At 44.4% G+C, this 21,070-nt stretch overlaps 2 pseudogenes; both read right to left on the reverse strand.

The window, feature by feature from the left end:
* Nucleotides 1-127: 127 nt before the first annotated feature.
* Nucleotides 128-9,771, reverse strand: LOC125518397 (annotated as a pseudogene).
* A 769-nt stretch (nucleotides 9,772-10,540) lies between these two features.
* The window catches only part of LOC125518398, a 45,884-nt pseudogene continuing 35,354 nt past the window's right edge, over nucleotides 10,541-21,070 (reverse strand).

Genomic DNA, 21,070 nt, shown 5'->3' on the forward strand with positions numbered 1-21,070 from the left:
CCAATACATAGCAAAAGAAATCCAGACAGTACCGTCTTTAATTCCTATTCCAAACAGATGGATCCCTCTGAGGTAGCATAGAGTATCATTATTTTCAAAAAGCTGATTTATCTTTTATCTCTTGGAAAGCTGCAGATGAAAATTGGCAGTCTCTTCTAAATATTTCCGTTCGATGTGTATGACCAGTACTCGTTGACCAGGTTGCGGAAGAGAGATCCTTCAGTTTCCATGAGCTTTATAGGTTTGTCATACTCCACTACTCTCCCTGGAAGTGTTCATATATACCTCATTAGTATGGGAAAGATCCACAATAAATATTTGGTTCCAAGTATTTTTTTTTTAGAAAAGGAGGATGACCCCCGGCCTCTGCATCTGGGTGATGCATACGGCCACTTTATTAATTATTCTCACAAGACCTTACAAAGTATTTGGTTCCAAGTATAATTCAAATATTTCATATTGATTGGTTCTGCTCAATAAGACAACGAGTCCTATAAGCAGGTCACTATATTTCTTATAAGTTGCCGGTAAGAGAAACATACCATCGCTCATTGCAAGTACCATATCGCAGTCCATAACTGTTGGTATACGATGTGCAACTGTAATAACAGTACAATATTTGAATTCTGTCCGGATTGTTTTCTGAAGGACAGCATCTGTTGCATTGTCTAGAGGCTGTGGCTTCATCCAGAACTAAGATGCGACATCTTCTCAGAAGTGCACGTCCCAGACAGAAGAGCTGCCTTTGGCCCATACTCCAGTTTGACCCGTCTTCCACAACTATTAAGACAAGATCTTGATCAGTACTATGAATGAAATAGTTCCAAACATCATGCTAGCAAAAAGATGAGAGCCATTAAGGGTCCGATTCATGGTTGGAGATTAATCCATTGGTGGGTTCGAAGTACTTGGGTCTGCACCCTCCTCTATTGGCGGGGAATACGCCTAGGACTAATAACAGTTTGACATATTTAGTGGCACATGTACTGTCACAGCTATTCAATTTCTGAAATGATTAGAGCAGAGTTTCTGTTTGCGCAAGTTATTAGTATCCAAAATGAACTCCAGAAAAGAAACTATAGATGTAAGTGAAGTTTCCTACCATGTGAATCCAATCCTTGTTCCTTCTCCTGGACAGCTTCAAGAAGTTGACATTTGTCAAGAACCTGCAGCATAATAATAGATGAAGCAACCACTTTAGTATATTAATTTTGAGAAAGGGGGCTCAGTTGTTCAACCAATGTGTTTTGAGTCCTCAACTCGAATTTGGGTGCTTACTATAAACAAAAGTCTGAACTGATGGAGAAGGTTGGGTAATTCAAATATACTTCAACACTTATTTCTTTGATCAACAAAAATTTATCTAGTTCTTCCAATTAACTTTATTGTGAGAAATGCAACTTGTCTTTTGAGATTCCTCTAATTCACTTTATTCGGCCCATTTTGATAATGTGCTGAACTTTCTAAAATCTTAGGTATATATCAAAGTAACTGAGCTGAACTACCACAGTACTACGAGGACCACCTCATGATTATTAAACAATAAACATACATCAGGTTCTTTCAGTGTGATACCTTTTCATCATTATCTTATCTGATCATTGGGCAAGAGAGAAAAAGAAACATAGACGTGCACATCTTACCTCCCATATTTGTTGATCTGAGAATTGCCCAAGAGGATCTAGATTGTATCTTACTGTACCCTGAAAAAGTGTTGGATCTTGTGGAATGATACCCAAATGCGAACGCAGATCATGCAAGCCTATTGTACTGATGTCCACGGAGTCTATAATTATTTTCCCTTCGGCGGGTTCAACAAGACGAAACAATGCACCAATTAATGTTGTCTTGCCACTTCCTGTTCGACCAACTATACCAATCTTATTTCCAGCTTCAAACCTGCAAGTGATTCCATGTAGCACAAGGGAAGCATCTTTCCTATACCTGATCTGTCAGATGAAAATCAATTGCATACATCTGTTAGAAGTGTTAATAGAATACTTTTTTTACCTTGCAAGGTGCACGTGCAAATATTTATATCTGTTACCTGCAAATCCCTAATATCCACATTGCCATGTTGGGGCCAATCTGATAACGGTCGATTTTCTTCAACAACTTCTGCTGCTTCACTTTGTATGTCCATGTACTGGTTCACCCGTTCCACCGAGATTATTTGATTCGCAAGGTTGCATTGCATTTCAATAGAGACAACAAACGAAAAATTTAGGGAAAGACCATAGGACAATGCCATTCCCACAAAACCTGTGCAGGTATGAAAACAAGGAATTAATTCTACTATTTGTAATTAATATTCATAAACTGTACATCTGTGAAGTATCAAATACTTTATTTAGTTAACTTAGGCACATGAGCATTAGAATTTAATCTGAAGTCACTGAAAAGGTAGCAACATTTACATGTGAGCAAATACTTTTTGCAAATCAGATGCAAGCAACGCTGACTACTCAACTTTCTCCAAATATCTGAAGCACCATGGTGTTCATACAATTGCTTACCAGGGCTAAAGGTTCCTTGAGGAAGGAGGGCCATGACGAAGGCAGAAAAAGAAAGAACTGCGGTGCTCAGTATCTCAAGACGTTGAATCAACCATTCAGTTGCTGCAAAATTACAGCACAAAACATGAATTGGTGAATGAAATTGAATAGCCATAGACATGCAAGCTTAGGGAAACTCCAAGGCGGATCACCTAATGGACATTATCAAATGTCCACGGACACGTCCACACGTGCCCGCAAACAGACCATCCATCCAACCGTAGTCAGCAAACCCGGACAATGGGCTATGGCTGGGCCAGGTAGTAGACAGAGAGGAAAAAGAGATGAGTGCACATGGGCTGTGGGGAGATGTGGACCAACTAACAGTGGGTCAGGCAGACGTCCGGACTCCTCCAAAACTCCCCAGTTTGAGGAAATTCGGACGTCCGGACCAGTCCGCGGATATTTGGTGACTAGCGATGGATGGCTAAAATTGTCCAGAGCATTCATGTCCGGGCATTAGGTGATCCGCGTTGGAGTTGCCCTTAGCCACAAAGAAAGAAAGTCATACCAATTACCTGCAACCAAATTGCCAAAACTATCACTGGCACAGATACAAACAGAACTTGCCATGTAATAACAACCAATACCCCTAGATTGCTAAATGCACTTAAGCTTGCACCAAGACAAAACGCAAAGGAAAATGGAACATCAAGGTCAACGATACTCAAATCTAAAGAGACCTGCAGTAGAAGAAAAAGGGAACGAGTTAATCTATCATGAGAAAAATCCTTGGGTGTAACACGTAACTGAAATATATTGTATTTACCATCCGATTAAAAATTCTTACCCGGCTAAGAACCCTTCCAAGAGGAGTAGAATCAAAAAAGGACATTGGTGCACGGAACAATGAATTGAGCAACTGGATAAATAAGGATCTTGATGTCTGGATCCCAAGAACAACAACTACAAAAGATCTTGATAGCAAGAAGAACATTGTGCAAACTCCGATGATAATGTACACAGAAATTAACTTCAGCGTACTGACATGAGGATTTTGGACATTAGCAGCCATCCACGAATTCTGTAATATTTGCCCAGCTACAAACATTGTGTAGGAAATCATACACAAAGAGAAATACAGGAGACCTTTGTTCTGGCGCAGGTAAAGCATATAAGGCTTAACACCTGCATCCCCTGTTTCTCTTTCCTCTTTCTTGATCAGTTGATCTGCCGGTGATAGCCTCACAGACTCTGTATATCTACTTCGATGAATATCATGTTTCTCCTTTATTGATACTTCCTCAGGTCTTGGAGTGGGTATATTGTTATTAAGATCCGAAACACCAATAGTATCTTTATGGGCATTTACAAGGTCTTTAAATTCTTCACAATCTGCCAACAGATCTTGATACGGTGCAGACCGAATAACCTCTCCTTCTGACATTAACTGCCAAGAATCATCAGTAGATTTAGATGACCTCAACAAATAAATAAAGATAATTACACATAAATATAGATCATAGAGGCACGTATATCAGCATATGGTGACTTCATCAAAGTGGAGAGAGGTACCAAAATGGAGTCAAATACGGGTAAAAAATCCACTTGGTGCGTCACCAAAAGTACGGTCTTGTCTGATAGAGCAGTCATGACATATTCCTGTTACAAAGAGCTTTGTCAAACAGTTCATAATCAAATAGAAATACAATCTGCATCTGCTGATATGATCCTTACATTGAAAAGACTTGTGGCTGTATGGGCATCAACAGCACTGAAAGGGTCATCAAGAAGATAGATGTCTGCATTTTGGTATAGTGCACGAGCAAGCTGGACGCGCTGCTTCTGACCACCACTAAGATTTATGCCTCTCTCCCCAATTTGGGTACAATCTCCATATGGCAACATTTCAAGGTCCTTCACCAACGAGCACCAAACGATTGTGTTGTGGTATCTTTCCCCGTCCATCGGTGATCCAAAGAGAATATTTTCTTGCACAGTTCCTGATTGGATCCATGCATTCTGAGAAACATATGCCATTTTCCCGCAGACTTGGATCTGGAAAGTTTATGCAAAGATCATGAATTTGATATAAGGCTGTTATGAAAAAATGAATTGATTAACATACTTCATGTTGGCAAATATAGTCAAGCATGATTTTCATAAATTTCGAACCGAACATGATGCTTGTCAACAGGATATGTTTCTTTGCGAACATGGCATCTATTTCATTAACATATGAAGTTAGTAAAAAATCATACCATGCCTTCAGTTTTGGGGACCTCTCCGAGTACAGCAGCCAAAAGTGTCGACTTTCCCGATCCTACCTCTCCACAAATTGCAATCTTTTCTCCACCTTTGACTATCAGATTTATATTATTTAGAGTATGTTTTGATGAGCTGTCATCCCAAGAGAAGCTACACGAATTCATCGCTATAGGGTAATCAATGCCAACATAATATTTCTTCCTAACTTGCCCGTTTAGCTCAGGTGCATCAAGAAACTTTGATATCCGAGTGAACGCAACCTTAGATTGTATCACGGCTGCAATAACTTCTGGTACTAACATTATTGGGTCTTGCACAAGATGTAGAGTTGCCACAAAGGTGAAGACATTGCTAGCATCAAGAGGGATTTTCAAAAGATAGCATGTCAGAAAGGTCGCTGCCGAAACCAGAACAGGTGAAGACCAGAAAATGAAACTGTTGTATGCCCTCCTAAGCTGGAATGCTGACAACCACTTGTACTCAACCTTTCTCAACCCCTCGATGACCTTCTTGAAGTGAGATTCCCATGCATAAAGTTTTAAGACCTTCATATGAACTAATGACTCAGACATGGCCTTCAATCTCACATCTTGTGCTTCCATAAGTTTACTCTTAGATTTGTGTTGCAGCCTGGCCAATGGAATGTTGGACAGTACGGTCATAACAATGACAACCAAAGATGAAATCATTGCAGCACCAACCACGTCATATAGAATTGCCAGGGAAATGCAAAGCTGAACACTTGTCGTCCATGTTTGATGGAACCAGTATGGGGATTCCCCAATCCGATACGCATCGACGATCACATAGTTCATAATATTTCCTGAAGAGTGCTTCATTTTTGCTGCATTTGATAGCTTCTATTGTTTCTTATAAATAACTGCCGACAGGAATGACCTCACCCGCAATCCTATTCTCCGAGTGCGGAAATACCACTGTCTCTGTGACAATGACTCGCAACATTTGCAGATGAACATTAACCCAGCAAGCACACATCCTTCGTATTTAAAGGTCCCTTTCCCAAGTGACACATTGATGAATTCCTTAAGAATTATTAGGCCTGTTGATACGGCAAGAACCTTGAGCAAAGCAAAGAAACCCGAGACCAAGATAGCACGCTTGTGACAAGAAACAATAGTCCATAAGAATGATGGTGTGGCATGTGATGGCGACTGCTTCTTGCCATTCAGCTCCTCCATGAACATCAAGTACTAGTAGCGTGCTCGATCTGTGCCGCCTAGAAGTGGCATGTCTTTGTCTTCAAGGGGTTTCTTGTAGCCCACCTTTATTAGAGGATTCAACCACCAAAATGACATCTTGCTGAAAAACCCAGCTTTAGCAAAGGGAGTCACTTGACTCTGAGAATCAGCTACCTCTTCGTCTGAAAAAAAATTAGCTTTAGCAAAGGTAGCAGAAGTGATGTTCTTTTCTACTGCGGCACAAGGGGCTGCCGGCGACGGTGGGGGCACGCGGCACTGTTCCATGTTTATGCCTTTATGTTCTCTTATTACGGAGGCAGCGTTATTTGGATTACCTCTAACCATGGATCAAATTATCCTTACAAAAATAAAATCAAAATAGAAATACCTAAAGATGAGTTGCCCAGAATAACCCTATAATCAACGGTGGATATCATCTAATACTTCTAGCATATATAACTAGTAAATTGCACAGTAAAAGTCGTCAAAAAATATTTAGCTTTAGCAAAGGTAGGAGAAGTGATGCGGCTAGCTATGAAGCAGGAGGAAGTTGAGAGAGGACTTACTTGTGAGGGAATCCATCTGCGCGTGCAACCTCTATTGCTTCCAAATGGATCAACTCCTGTCGTATCACTGCGCTAATCATGCATTAACGTGAAACTAGTTAGGACAAAGAACATATACTCTATCTTTATGAAGAAGCAGACAAAGAACAGATACTACAAATACTGGAACTGGAGCAACATCAGAGAGTCCAAACCCCAGGAAATTATCCAGAAATTTGAATGTTTGCTCCGAACACAATGATCATCAACTACCTTGTTAAGCCATGGGAGAAGAAGCGCAACTGCAAGAACTTTTTTTTTTTGCCTAGAAAAGATCGACAGTGCTGGCCTCTCTAGGCTGCTGCTAGCTGGTGAGTAGTAGCGCCCTCCTCCTCCTCATCCAAGGTCCGTCAACGACCCATCCAAGATCTTTTTCTTACTATAAGAACAGCAATGTTAACGTGCCATATTTTCCGGAATCTCAGTCGTATGCTGAGAATCAGATCTTATTTAACCGATTCTGGATTTCCGGTGGTAGCCACCAGCCTTATATTAATATACACCAAGTGGCTCCATATTTTTTATATAGACTAGAGAGGACTAGCAAGATGTTGCTTACTGAATTTAGTTGTCTTCTAGCAGTTATGCAAACGCTCACTAGTAGACTTGTTAATTGCGACTTGCGAGTCTTGAATATACTTGCAAATGGAATCCCTCCAGTGCCACATTTTGTAGATCAGAAGGATTTTTGCCCTGTTCCATTTCGTAGAAGCCGAGCAACATCCAAGTCCACTCTTACATGCCTTTGACAGGCAACTATCACATCTATCAAAGCAAAACCAGCTAAAGAAGCACCCTTCAACTTCGAAGAAATAGAAAATCCTACAGCCGAGGTGACACACAGCAAGCAGAGATAAATGTGAGCATAACAATGCCGCGCCTCGCTGCCGTGATCACCGGCGTCCCCGGCCACAGCTGGAGTGTGGTTTCTTCGTTCCTTCATCGTCACCTGAGCTGCGAAGCCTCCACTATCTTTGCTCACATACGGAGCAGGAACTTGTCCAGGATCTGCGGTCGGTGATACATCACCTGTAAACCAGACCATGATAATCGAGCAAAAAAAAAGTCATTACGCAATTTCTAGGTAGCCCACAACATATCAGCAGTAGTCATATTCAAAGCAGCATTCTTGGTACTACTGGGCCAAAATCTAGCCACCTATTCAAAATTAGCAAATTCAGAGCATTGACAATTTCTTTCCACACCACCTACTCCACATGACAACAAACGAATAGTGGTTGGCAGGTCTCTTTCTCACAACACAACAAGCAAGATTTGTCATGAATTTGCTGTTTTTTGTATCAGGGTAGTCAGGAGTTGTTATGGGATAAAAGCCACAGCAATACATGTATCCTATAGGTTCGAATCAGCCGGGGAGAAAAACTGACATAACTCCCCCAAATTTAATAACCACACAAAGGGAGGAAGCATTGTACACGCCAGAACTGTGCATCTTCCGAAACGTCGGATCTGGTTCAGTTGTCAGGGTTTAAGCCGCTGGCATTCATTAACACAATCCAACACGGAATTGCATCACTAGAGACAGAAATTTGCCACTTATGGGGTGGACAACAGGACTAAGGTCATGGAGCGACTTACATAGCTCAGCATAAAGCAACAAAGTGGACTAAAATTTTCAGATTTACAAAGTTGATCTTCGATTCCACGAGTTTGCTGCCAATATATACATGTACAGTTTTGTGGATGGATACAGTTTCATGCGATCTCCACTGATTAATTTCTGATGATTTAGGACAGATGCAAATGATAAGACAGATCTATTTGTTGATCATGCTTCAGCCTCAGATAGGTCAGATTTTCACAATTAGAAGTTTCCCAGCAAAGTTAAACTATATAATTTAACACAGGGAAAGAATCAAAAGGTAAACATAGACCCAACAGAAGGCGAGACGCGGGGCTGCCATGCAACGCGGCGAGCACGACGAGATGCCGATGATGCCGTGTGATACGGCGAGGCCGTGAGAAGTGGCGAGACGCGACGAAGTTGGAGTGCAACGGGCTACGATCATGTTGAGCCGGTCGTGTGCATGCTAGTTGGGCTGGGTCCGTGGTCGTTGGTGTGGCTGCGTAAAGACTGAACTTGGCCGTGCAATTAGCTAGGAGCAGTTAGCTGCATGGGTGTCATTAGCCTAGTCGTTAGGATCCTGATCCTGGAGATATTCCTGGACAAGGATAAGATTGTGGGTTAGTGGGACTAATGGCCGAGTGTGGCGGCTGGGCTATGGGTGAGAAAAACCCTTGTGTATATATGATGCATTGAGTGAATGAGAAAGGAGGCCGAGAGGGCTGGGCAAAAACAATGTAGCATATGTGTTTCACCAAGGAGAGAGCCACTAGCAAAGCCGTTGTGTCTTCTTCCTTGGTGCAGTGTGTGTGCGTGTGTGTTCTGGTCATGTGAGTTTATGAGAGTGTTCTTGTGAGAAGAAGATAAAAACCACAAGCGAGTTGTGAGAGGAGGAAGAAGAAGCGGCGCTGCGAGGAGGCAGTGCCAACAGCGAAGCTATAGCGGGCTATTTGTGAAGGTGATCATTTAGCGGCACCCTGCTGAAAAGGCTATAGCGGAGCTTTATTTTTTTAGAAAAGGAGGATCACCCCCGGCCTCTGCATCTGATCGATGCATGCAGCCATTTTATTAATTATTCTCAGAGACCTTACAAAGCATTACATCAGTACAAGCCTGGAACCACCATCCTGGCGACACCTGTCGCTACTCCTATCCCCTTGATGCAGGGGTGCCGAATGTCCGAGCCTAATACCAAACAGACATTGCACCAAAACCTAACATCTAAAGCCGGATGCCCCATCCCAGCCACATACCGGGAATGGGTACTATAGTCGGCTATTTAAAACTATGCTAAAAACTGACGTAGGATGGAACAAAGAAGACGTACGATGAAACGAAAATGGAACATGCTGTTAAAATTCGGGTTGAAAACAGACCATATACTGATACTAATATCTGTATATTCAATCTCTACTCAGTTGATAGCCTGGGTGAGGCAAAAGCTTATAAATCGGTGGAAAACGTTGTCAATGTGGGACTAAAAGCATCCAGTACAGTTGAGTTTGTCTTACCAGCGACCAGAGCCGGCCGGCGCACCCTCCCGCGGCTGCTGCACTCTTCTCCGGAGTGGGGAGGGATGGAGATGCACGAACCCTGTGCTCCTCCGCCTCGTCCTCCATTGCTCACCGACCCCAAGCTGCCCGTACACTGTGCGCGGAGTGGCGCGACTTAAGAGAATATAAATCCTCGCGTCGGTGATTCGCAAGGTCCAAGCGTGACTGTAGCATTCTTACAATCGGCACTGTTGTGCGTCTCCCAGTAGGACTTAAGAGAGGTTTATGGTAAATGAATCTTCAGTATGTCCATTACTCTTACATCGTAGTAATATAAATAGTCGGTTCTTAACGTCAAAAGCAAGCTGCTTTCCATTTGAGAAATACATTGAAGCATATCCAACTGAAACCAATGGCATCTCTTTACATAGCACAGTCTGAAACCTCATTTAAAGTCAATGCAGTCAGCATAAACTTACCAAGCTACTGTAAAATGTAAATAATGCAGAAGTGAATGTGTTAGCCAATTTACAAAACCTCGACCATAACACTGTCAGCAAACACAGGCAGAGTGCAAAACTCAAGTCCCTCCGGTTTAGCCTTCTAGTATATCTGATTACTTGAGCAAGGAAATCTTCAGGGATTTACTCTGTCCAACTTCGCCAATTCTGAAAGGGCAGCGGCAGTCCACAATGTATTGCACAGAATTTCTGGTAACGATACATAGCAAAAGAAAATTTCTTCGGATTCCAAATTGTTGAATTCCACTTGAGGTAGCATAGATTACTACTGTATATCTTCAAGCATACCATTTTTTTCTTTCTAATAAAAGCTGATTCATCTTTTATCTCTTGGAAAGGTGAAGCAAGTAAACAATCAACATTGACAGTATCGTCTAAATATTTCCGTTCGATGTGGACCAATACTCCTTGACCAACTCACAAAAGAGAGATCCTTCAGTTTCCATGAGCTTTGTAGGTTTGTCAAACTCCACTACTTTCCCTGTAAGTGTTCATACATAGTCCATTAGTATGGGAAAGATCCACAATACATTTGGCTTCACGCATAATTCATATAATCCATATTAATTGGTTCAGTTCAATAAATGATGAGTTCTATAAACAGGTCCGGTAAGAGAGATACCATCGCTCATTGCAAGTACCATATCGCAGTCCATAACTTTTGGTATACGGTGGGCCACTGTAATAACAGTGCAATATTTGAATTCTGTCCGGATCATTTTCTGAAGGACAGCATCAGTTGCATTGTCTATAGAGGCCGTAGCTTCACCAAGAACTAAGATGCGGCATCTTCTCAAAAGTGTGCGTCCCAGACAGAAGAGCTGCCTTTGGCCCATACTCCAGTTCGACCCGTCTTCCACAACTATTGTGGCAAAATCCTGATCAGTACTATGAATGAGATAGTTCCAACGCCATGCTAGCAAAACGATACAACTTCGAGTCTCCCAAAAGACACAAATTGACATGATTTTATCTTTGAAGAGTCGCATTCATGGTTGGATCTGAATCCGTTGGTCAATTCGAAGTACTTGGATCTCCACCTCCTCTACTGCTGAAGAATAAACCTAGGACTACTAAAGGTTTGGCGTATTTAGTGGTACATATATTTTCACATATGTTTGAATTTCTGAAATGAATCGATCTGAGTTTCTGTTTGCCCAGTTTATTAGATCAAAAAATGAAATACAGAAACCAAAGCATAGATGAAGCTAAGTTCCCTACCATGTGAATCCAATCCCTGTTCCTTCTCCTGGACAACTTCAAGAAGTTGACATTTATCAAGAACCTGCAGCATAATAACAAATGGAGCAACCACTTTAGTGATTCCTAGAAAAGTAGATATGCCATAATATAAGAAAGTGGGGCCTAAACCAAAGTAGAAGTGTGGCTGTACACTCCTACAAGGTCAACACCCATGTTTGAGTTCTCAACTCAACTTTGGGTGCCTATTTATTTGACCAATGAAAAGTTGTCTAGTTCCCCTAGGCAATCTAGTTTTTTTATGAGGCAACTTGTCATTTGAGATTCCCCTAATTCAAATTATTCCGTCCGAATTAAATTCATTTGCCCCATTTTGGTATGTGCTGAACTTTTTGAAATCTTTAGGTATATATCAAAGTAACTGAGCTGAATTGCCACGGTATTAAAGAGGGAGGCCTCGTAATTAAGCATTGCATCAGGATCTTTACTGAAAAAGGCTTTCGCCCCGCTTTATAAATAAAGCAAACCGCCACAGAGCACACATACAAGGACTAGTCCACAACACACACACCCAAGTCTCACAAAAGGAAGTACAATAGGTTCTGCTGAGGGCACAACTCAAAGATAAAAGAGAGGCCGGAGAACACGGCCGGCCCCTAATCCTGCTCCGGAGGTGGCGGAGGGAGCGGCGGCGACAATCGGACAACATCGAGCGAAGGTTGGTGATGAAGGCGGAGATGGCGTCCCGGTCCTGGGGGAGGCTAAGCGGCCGCCAAAGCTGCAAGTAACTAGGCAGTTTGAAGGGAGCGTCATTAGCCAGTCGAAGTGGAATGCACTGGATCACAAGTCTATTGCGGATCGTCCAGAGGGTCCATGCGAGGGCCCCAATATCCAGCCACCTAATGTGGCGAGAAGGCATGGGGGATTTCTGGAGTTCGGCGAATAGGTCGGGGAAGTTGGTGTGACACCAATTACCACCAACCACCTCTCTAAAGCAGCTCCAAACAAATTGAGTGGACACACAAGATAAGAAGATGTGATTCGAATCTTCGGGGATACCCCAGAGCAGGCAAAGGCTAGTACCAGGCCATTGCGCTTGTGAACCTCCACCCCAGACAGGGTCCGCCCGTGAATCCACTACCACATGAAGATCTGAATGTTCAGCGGCAGGCGGATGGACCACACCGCCGTAAGGAGAGGGGAGTGGAGGGGGGCATTGGCCTGGTAGAGGGACTTGGTGGAGAATTGGCCCGATGGCTCAAGGCGCCACCTAACCAGATCCGGGCCAGCGTCCACCACCGGCTCGTGAAGGGCGACACAGTCCGCCAACTCATGCCAGGCGGCAGAGTCCGGAGGCCCAAATGGCCTCCGGAATGCGAGGCGCCCTAAGTCAATAAGGGCCCTCTCTACAGAGATCCAAGGATCAACGGCGATGGAGAAGAGGTCAGGGAAGCGCGCGGCGAAGGGGGTGTCTCCCGCCCACTGGTCGAACCAGAACAGGGTCACAGCCCCAGATCCAACCAAAATGGAGGTCCCAATGCGGAGGACCGGGAGTAGTTGGATGACCGACTGCCAAAACTAGGAGCCGCCAGATCTCTGACAGAAGGCTAGGGGTTGCCCATGCAGGTATTTGTTCCGGATGATGTCTAACCAGAGGCCGCCTTGCCCTTGAGAAATGCACCACAACCAGCGGGATAAGAGGGCGATATTCATGCGCTTAGAGCACATGATCCTGAGGCCTCCTTGTTCCCGAGGCTTGCAGATGTCTGGCCAGCTAACCATATGTATTTCTGCTTATTGTTATCGCCTGCCCAGCAGAAACGAGACTGGACTTTGGCGATCTCATGATGCAGAGTCTCGTGAAGGCTATAGAAGCTCATGAGGAACAAGAGGAGGCTGGATAGGGAGGAGTTGATGAGAATCGCCCTTGCCGCCTTCGACAGCCACCTACCAAGGCTCTATGCGCGTTTGCAGCTTGGCCACGGTCGGACGCAAGTGAGCGACGGTTAGCCGAGAGTCACTAATGGGCGTTCTCAAGTATGTCGTGGGGAAGGAGCCCAAGCGGCAGTTAAGCCGGTTGGCAATGTCCAGGCATTCCGCCGGAGACTAGCCCATCACCATCACATCACTCTTGTCAAAGTTGATCTTGAGGCCAGACATTTCTTGGAAGCAGAGGAGGAGGAATTTAAGATTAGAGATGTCCGCCTCCGAGCCTTCTACCATGATGATGGTGTCTTCGGCGTACTGGAGAAGGGAGATCCCGGAGCCGCCGGCCAGGTGGGGGGTGATCCCACGAATATGGCCCGCCGCCTTAGCCTTGTCCAAGATAGTGGCGAGCGCGTCCACCACCATGTTGAACAATAATGGGGAGAAGGGGTCGCCTTGTCTAACCCCACAAGGGGTGGGAAAGTAGGGGCCGATCTCCCCATTGATGCTCACGGCGGTGCGACCGCAGGACACCATCTGCATCACTCGGGTGATCCAACGGTCGTCGAAGCCCTTCCGGAGCAAAACTTCCCGAAGGAAGGGCCAGCTGATAGTGTCATACGCCTTATGGAAATCGATCTTCAGGAAGACCACCCTGAGGTGTTTAGACCGGACCTTATGGAGGACTTCATGAAGGACTAGCACCCCATCCAGGATATACCGCCCTTGAATGAAGGCGGACTGGTTGGGGTGGGTAATGTGATCCGCAAGCAGGTGAAGGAAATATGCCCTAGAGGCAATAATAAAGTTATTATTTATTTCCTTATATCATGATAAAAGTTTATTATTCATGCTAGAATTGTATTAACCGAAAACATAATACATGTGTGAATACATAGACAAACAGAGTGTCACTAGTATGCCTCTACTTGACTAGCTCGTTAATCAAAGATGGTTATGTTTCCTAACCATGGACAAAGAGTTGTCATTTGATTAAACGGGATCACATCATTAGTTGAATGATCTGATTGACATGACCCATTCCATTAGCTTAGCACCCGATCGTTTAGTATGTTGCTATTGCTTTCTTCATGACTTATACATGTTCCTATGACTATGAGATTATGTAACTCCCGTGTGCCGGAGGAACACTTTGTGTGCTACCAAACGTCACAACGTAACTGGGTGATTATAAAGGTGCTCTACAGGTGTCTCCAAAGGTACATGTTGGGTTGACGTATTTCGAGATTAGGATTTGTCACTCCGATCGTCGGAGAGGTATCTCTGGGCCCTCTCGGTAATGCACATCACTTAAGCCTTGCAAGCAATGCAACTAATGAGTTAGTTGCGAGATGATGTATTACGGAACGAGTAAAGAGACTTGCCGGTAACGAGATTGAACTAGGTATTGGATACCGACGATCGAATCTCGGGCAAGTAACATACCGATGACAAAGGGAACAACGTATGTTGTTATGCGGTCTGACCGATAAAGATCTTCGTAGAATATGTAGGAGCCAATATGGGCATCCAGGTCCCGCTATTGGTTATTGACCGGAGACATGTCTCGGTCATGTCTACATTGTTCTCGAACCCGTAGGGTCTGCACGCTTAAGGTTTCGATGACAGTTATATTATGAGTTTATACGTTTTGATGTACCGAAGGTTGTTCGGAGTCCCGGATGTGATCACGGACATGACGAGGAGTCTCGAAATGGTCGAGACATAAAGATTGATATATTGGAAGCCTATGTTTGGATATCGGAAGTGTTCCGTGTGAAATCGGGATTTTACCGGAGTATCGGGAGGTTACCGGAACCCCCCCGGGAGCTATATGGGCCTTAGTGGGCCTTAGTGGAAAAGAGAAGAGGCAGCCTGAGATGGGCTGCGCGCCCCTCCCCTCCCTTGGTCCGAATAGGACAAGGAGAGGGGGCCGGCCCCCTTTCTCTTTTCCTCCCTCCGCGAATCCTATTCCAACTAGGATTGGGGGGGGGGGGGTCCTACTCCCGGAGGGAGTAGGACTCCTCCTGGCGCGCCTCTCCTAGGCCGGCCGCACCCCCCTTTGAGCCTTTATATACGGAGGCAGGGGCACCCCAGAGGAACACAAGTTGATCCACGTGATCATATTCTTAGCCGTGTGCGGCGCCCCCTGCCACCATAGTCCTCGATAATATTGTAGCGGTGCTTAGGCGAAGCCCTGCGACAGTAGTACATCAAGATCGTCACCATGCCCTCGTGCTGACGGAACTCTTCCCCGACACTTTGCTGGATCAGAGTCCGGGGATCGTCATCGAGCTGAACGTGTGCTAAAACTCGGAGGTGCCGTAGTTTTGGTGCTTGATCGGTCGGGCCGTGGAGACGTACGACTACATCAACCAAACACTTCCGTTGTCGATCTACATGGGTATGTAGATCACACTCTTCCCTCTCGTTGCTATGCATCACCATGATCTTGCGTGTGCGTAGGAATTTTTTTGAAATTACTACGTTCCCCAACAGCATGGTCACCCTATTGGCGTACCCTTTTGCCAGAATCCGGAAGATCACATTGATCACCGTGATCGACCAGAACTGGCTGATGTCAGATGCCCCAGGCACTTTAGGGATGAGCGAAATGATCCCATAGTTTGATGCGACCGAGGTCCATGGAACCAACGTAGAACTCGTCGAAGATGGCCATGATCTCAGGCTTAATCACATTCCAGAAGGTCTGGAAGAATTTAACTGGGAGGCTATCAGGACCCGGGGCCGAGGCAGGGTTCATGCCTCTAATGGCAGCCCAGACCTCGCCCTCGGAGAAAGGAGCCGTAAGGGCCGTGTTCTCCGCAACGGAAACTAGCTGGGGGCCGACCCAACAGCCATGGGCCAGAGATAGTCTGCTCCTAGGAGCGGAGGAAAAAAGGGTCTTGTAGAACCCGTCGACATGGGCCCGAATGTCACATGGGGACTGCAGAAGGGTCGCGCCATCCCAAAGGAGGGGGATGATGTTGCATCTACGGCGGCCATTCGCAATGGCCTGAAAGTAGGCCGTGTTCGCGTCGCCCTTCAATACCCATTTCTGGGAGCCCCGAGACACCAATAGGCCTCCTCGTCGGTGTAGATGATGGAGAGTTGGTCTTCCAGGTCGTACCGGGAGAGCCACTTCTCAGGGGAGAGGCCAGTCGCGTCCGCCCAAAGGTCCAGGGCCTGGATGGCGGTCAACAGAGCCTTCTTGCGTTTGTGGAGATCACGCCCAAGGTTGACGCCCCATCCCTTCATGAACTGCCAGCCACGTTTGGCACAGAGCTGCCACGAGTCAATGGCCGAGGGAGGACGGGGTGGGGGTGAGCACGAGCCTCCACCCAGCGAGCGCCCATGACCGCCACGAATCCAGTTTGGGACAGCCAAAATGTCTCAAACTGGAAGCGGGGGGGGGGGGATCGGCGGTCGCTCGTCGGTGGAGGACGGGAGGAGGGGGACGTGGTCGGAGCCAACCCGGGTGATGGCCCGGAGGGAGGCTAGCGAGCAGCGGAGGTCCCATTCCGGAGAGACTAGGACCCGGTCCAGGACGGACTGGGTCGGCGACGCCCGGCGATTGGTCCAGGTAAACCTGACACCAATCCTATCTATCTTGCGAAGACCAAGATCAGCAATGCAGTCATTAAACATTTGCATCCATGCAAAGTTGACATGCGCATTGCTCTTGTCTTCCGCAAATCGAAGGAGGTAGGTGTCAAACCTTCTTAATAATCTTATCTGAACACTTTGTAAGGCGAGAAAAGGCAAAATAAATATCTCTGTACATCTTACTTCCATATTTGCTGATCCGAGAATTGCCCAAGAGGATCTAGATTGTATCTTACTGTACCCTTAAAAGTGTTGGATCTTGTGGAATGATACCCAAACGTGAACGCAAGTCACGTAAGCCTATTGTACTGATGTCCACAGAGTCTATAATTATTTTCCCTTCGGCAGGTTCAACAAGACGAAACAATGCGCCAATTAATGTTGTCTTGCCACATCCTGTTCGACCGACTATACCAATCTTATCTCCACCTGCAAACTTGCAAGTGATCCCATGTAGTACAAGTGGAGCATCATTCCTATACCTGATATGTCTAATGAAAATCAATCGCATAAATTTGCTAGAGGTGTTAATTGGATTTAACCTTGTATGTTGTACATGTAAATATTATATTTGATTACCTTCAAATCTCTAAGATCTAAATTGCCATCTTGGGATCAATCTGGCAATGGTCGATTTTCTTCAACAACTTCTGCTGCTTCACTTTGTATGTCCATGTACTGGCTCACCCGTTCCACTGAGATTATTTTATTCGCAAGGTTGCATTGGTTTTGAATACATGAAACAAATGACGTATTTAGCGTAAGACCATAGGACAATGCCATTCCAACAAAACCTGTGCAAGTTTGAAAGCAAGGTATTAATCAATTCTACTACTTGTAATGTTAATATCTATAAACTAAAAATTGTCAGATACTGTATTTAGTTGACTCCAACACATAAGTGGACTAGAACTGCATCTGTTATGTACTAAAAGTACCTGATGGGCTACATAGAAGAAGAAAATAGACTGGAAAATCCCACAAAATCAGAAACACTTAATCATTAATGCGATAGACATTCTCTTGTCAATTACTCTAGATACTAAAAGTGTTTTGATGGCCTAAGCAGAAAAATATGCTTAAAAAATCCCACAAAAATCAGAAACATCTGAGAACTTATTTGATCGACCTATTAGTCAACAAAGCACAACCCTTAGCTTTTCATAAAGAACATTGATTAACTATGCAACCCAGATCTCATGTGGTGGGCACTGTATCCTAACCAGCATCCACCTCACCTATCCTAACCAGCTCAAACACGTTTGTTTTTTCCTTCCATACTTTCATCACACGTGACTTCCAGCTTTAAATCACAGTAGACTATAAACACATTTCTCCCCTTCCATACTGATTATATGGCATGAGAAGTAATTGTTGGATGCATTTGTCGATGAAATTTAATGGACCTTCAACGAAAAAAATTGTGATAGATTTTTTGTTTTTGATCTTTCCACGGACCACACCTGGTGTGGGAGCTTCTAGCACTAGATCTGTCGTTTTTTATTGAATTTTTTATTGCAATATATTGAGGTGCATAGTAGTAATTGTTATTCTCATGGTGTGCGTGGATGAGTTGTCAGTTATAGGAAGCAGAGGACAACAAAGACATGGTTTGCTTGTGTGTGCATTTGTTGAGCTTGCCATGTGCTTAGATAGATCGTGAAAATAACTTGATGTAGAATTTCCTTAAGATTATTTACATGAAAAACATGTGGGTTAGTGCAACCTACGTGTAGGTTCTATCTTGGTCAAATGAATTTAGTATTCTTAAAACTCACTTGAGGAACAAAAATTTATATGGTGAGGAGCCAAAATACATGGTATCAAGTTAAAGCGCCAAAGTATCAGTTTAGTAGTGCAAGGACCAAAATATGCACATAAACAACGAACAAAATTCAAGAATTTTTAAGTACTACCTTTTGTTATCCAAGACACTGATGTGTTGCATGTGGAAGTGCATCTAGGCCCCTACTTATCCTTTTGTATTGACGGTGGAAAATTAAAGGAGCTAGTGAGGCTAGTAAGTGTATGATCGGATTTTAGTTCCTTGTGCGAAGGTTGCCCCCCCCCCCAAATTTAAAGGGCTAAAGGACTTCATGAAGGCTAGTTTTGTAGTCTTTATTTCTTGTTCTTGAACTATAAGGATCCCTCACTATTAAGAGGGGGTCAAGGGATGTGAAGTTCAAGCACATGAAAGTTATTCTACATCTAAAATCCTTCCTATCCACCAAAAGGTCCAATGCCAAATAGCCAACCATCCTAGGTCAAAGGCAATCAAAAGGCGGCTTTTAGCTGGCTGGACCATTTGTGCCAATTCTGACCAGACAGTTTGAGTCTGGGTCTATTACTATGCACATGGTATTGCGATGATTCTTAAGCCAGACAGACAGTCGCACTGTCCGGTAGCTTTCAGTTTTAGTTGGACATTTTTTGGACTCTGGTACTTACTCGACTGCTCTTGATTTTGCCCAGATAGAGGACAAACTGCCCGGGACATTCCCAATAGCTCTGGGTCCTGGGGTGATTCCCAGGCTTGATTGTCTAACCCTGAGGTTGTTCTTTGCTGGGTTGGAATATCTGACGCTACTTTTTCAGCCTAAAAATAGCTAGTTTTTTCCAACCCGTCCACCGCTTCGGGATAGGGGTGACGATTCATTCTAAGCATATCAAATGTAGCTAAGAACGCTCCCCACGCTTTCCCAACCCTAATCCTTTGGTTCCTTGAGAGGTTTGTGACAGATTTTTTTAGAGGAGCTAATAACCTTAGCCAAGATTAGCTATTCGACTGATAACTTGCGTGATTTTAGCAAGTTCTGAGAATTCCCCTCTGATCTTGTTATTCTTAGAAGTTGGAGAGATGAGGACCCAAGCTTGTGGATTGCCCGATCATTTGCATTCTACAAAGCTTAATTTGTAAAAAGAGCTACAAAAATTAGTAGGCCCATTAGCCTCCTTAGGTCCATCTCAATCCTTTCAATTGGTAACAGAGTAAGGACTATTTTAAGGGCTTCACCACCTTAGAAGGCGCAGAGGGTACCTCTTCTAGTGATGCCGAGAAGTTGTACACCGTCACAGATCTCGCCAAGTTCACAGTGGAGCATAAATCCCAATCGGATGCTTCTACGAAGGTATTCGTTAACAAAAGGATAGCTAAAGCTCTTGCACTAGCGAATAGTGTTCCCGCCACCTCACAACTTGCGGAGACACAACCGTTGGGTTTGAGTAACAGTGGTGCTACACCTACTAGCTTCAACCAAGCATCATGGGCCTATCCCCCACCTCTACCAGCTTCCACTACTAAATATCACTATGCCGGCTCACCACCCGTCCTTGAAGGAAGAGACTACTCTCATTGGAAGTTTCCTATGGAGTCTCATATTCATAGCTCTTTGGCGGTGCTTTGGGAGATTGTGGAGCATGGATTCAATCCGGTGGATGCCGGTAATGTGACTCCGCGTGAAGTGATTGACCAAGAACTCAATGCCACCACTATCCATTTGATTTAAAGTGCCTTTCAAGAGATATCTATGCCCAAGTCATCCTCATCAAGTGCACAAAAAGCTCTATGGGATCATTTGGTTGTCATCAATGAAGGCACCACAGGCATTCAAAGGTTAAAGTATCAAATGGCCAAGCATGACATGAAATTGTTTGTGATGAACCCCTACAAAACACCTCAAACACTATTCATGACTCGCCGCTCTTGTGGTCAAGTTGCAAGGCTTTAGGTGTGAGAAGATCAATGATGGATTCATTGTGAGAAAGTTCATTGGAGTACCAGCACCTCACTTCCTATCTATGGTGTTACACATTCATCAAAAGAGTGATTATGCAACCTTGGTGCCCAATGATGTTCTTGCTTATTTCGTCACCTATAACGACATGACTGAGGATGGAAAGAGGACTCCTATGACTCACAAGTTGTCCAAGCCTCTTGCATTAAAGGAATACATGTTTAAGAGGAACAATCAAGTGAAGAGGAGGAAGAAGAAGAATCTTGAGTTCTAACTATCAAGATTGATGCGGATTTTCATAACGAACTAGATTGTTCCCCTCGTGTCACTCCCCAAGCGATGCCAGAGGAAAATTTGTGTCACCGCCTCGATCCCGCCATAGTGGCCTCAGGTCCCATTGCCAAGGTGGTGGTAAGCTCTCCTTGAATGGTGCTAGTA

The sequence above is a fragment of the Triticum urartu genome, chromosome 7 (assembly GCF_003073215.2).
Source record: "Triticum urartu cultivar G1812 chromosome 7, Tu2.1, whole genome shotgun sequence".
Classification (NCBI taxonomy): domain Eukaryota; kingdom Viridiplantae; phylum Streptophyta; class Magnoliopsida; order Poales; family Poaceae; genus Triticum; species Triticum urartu.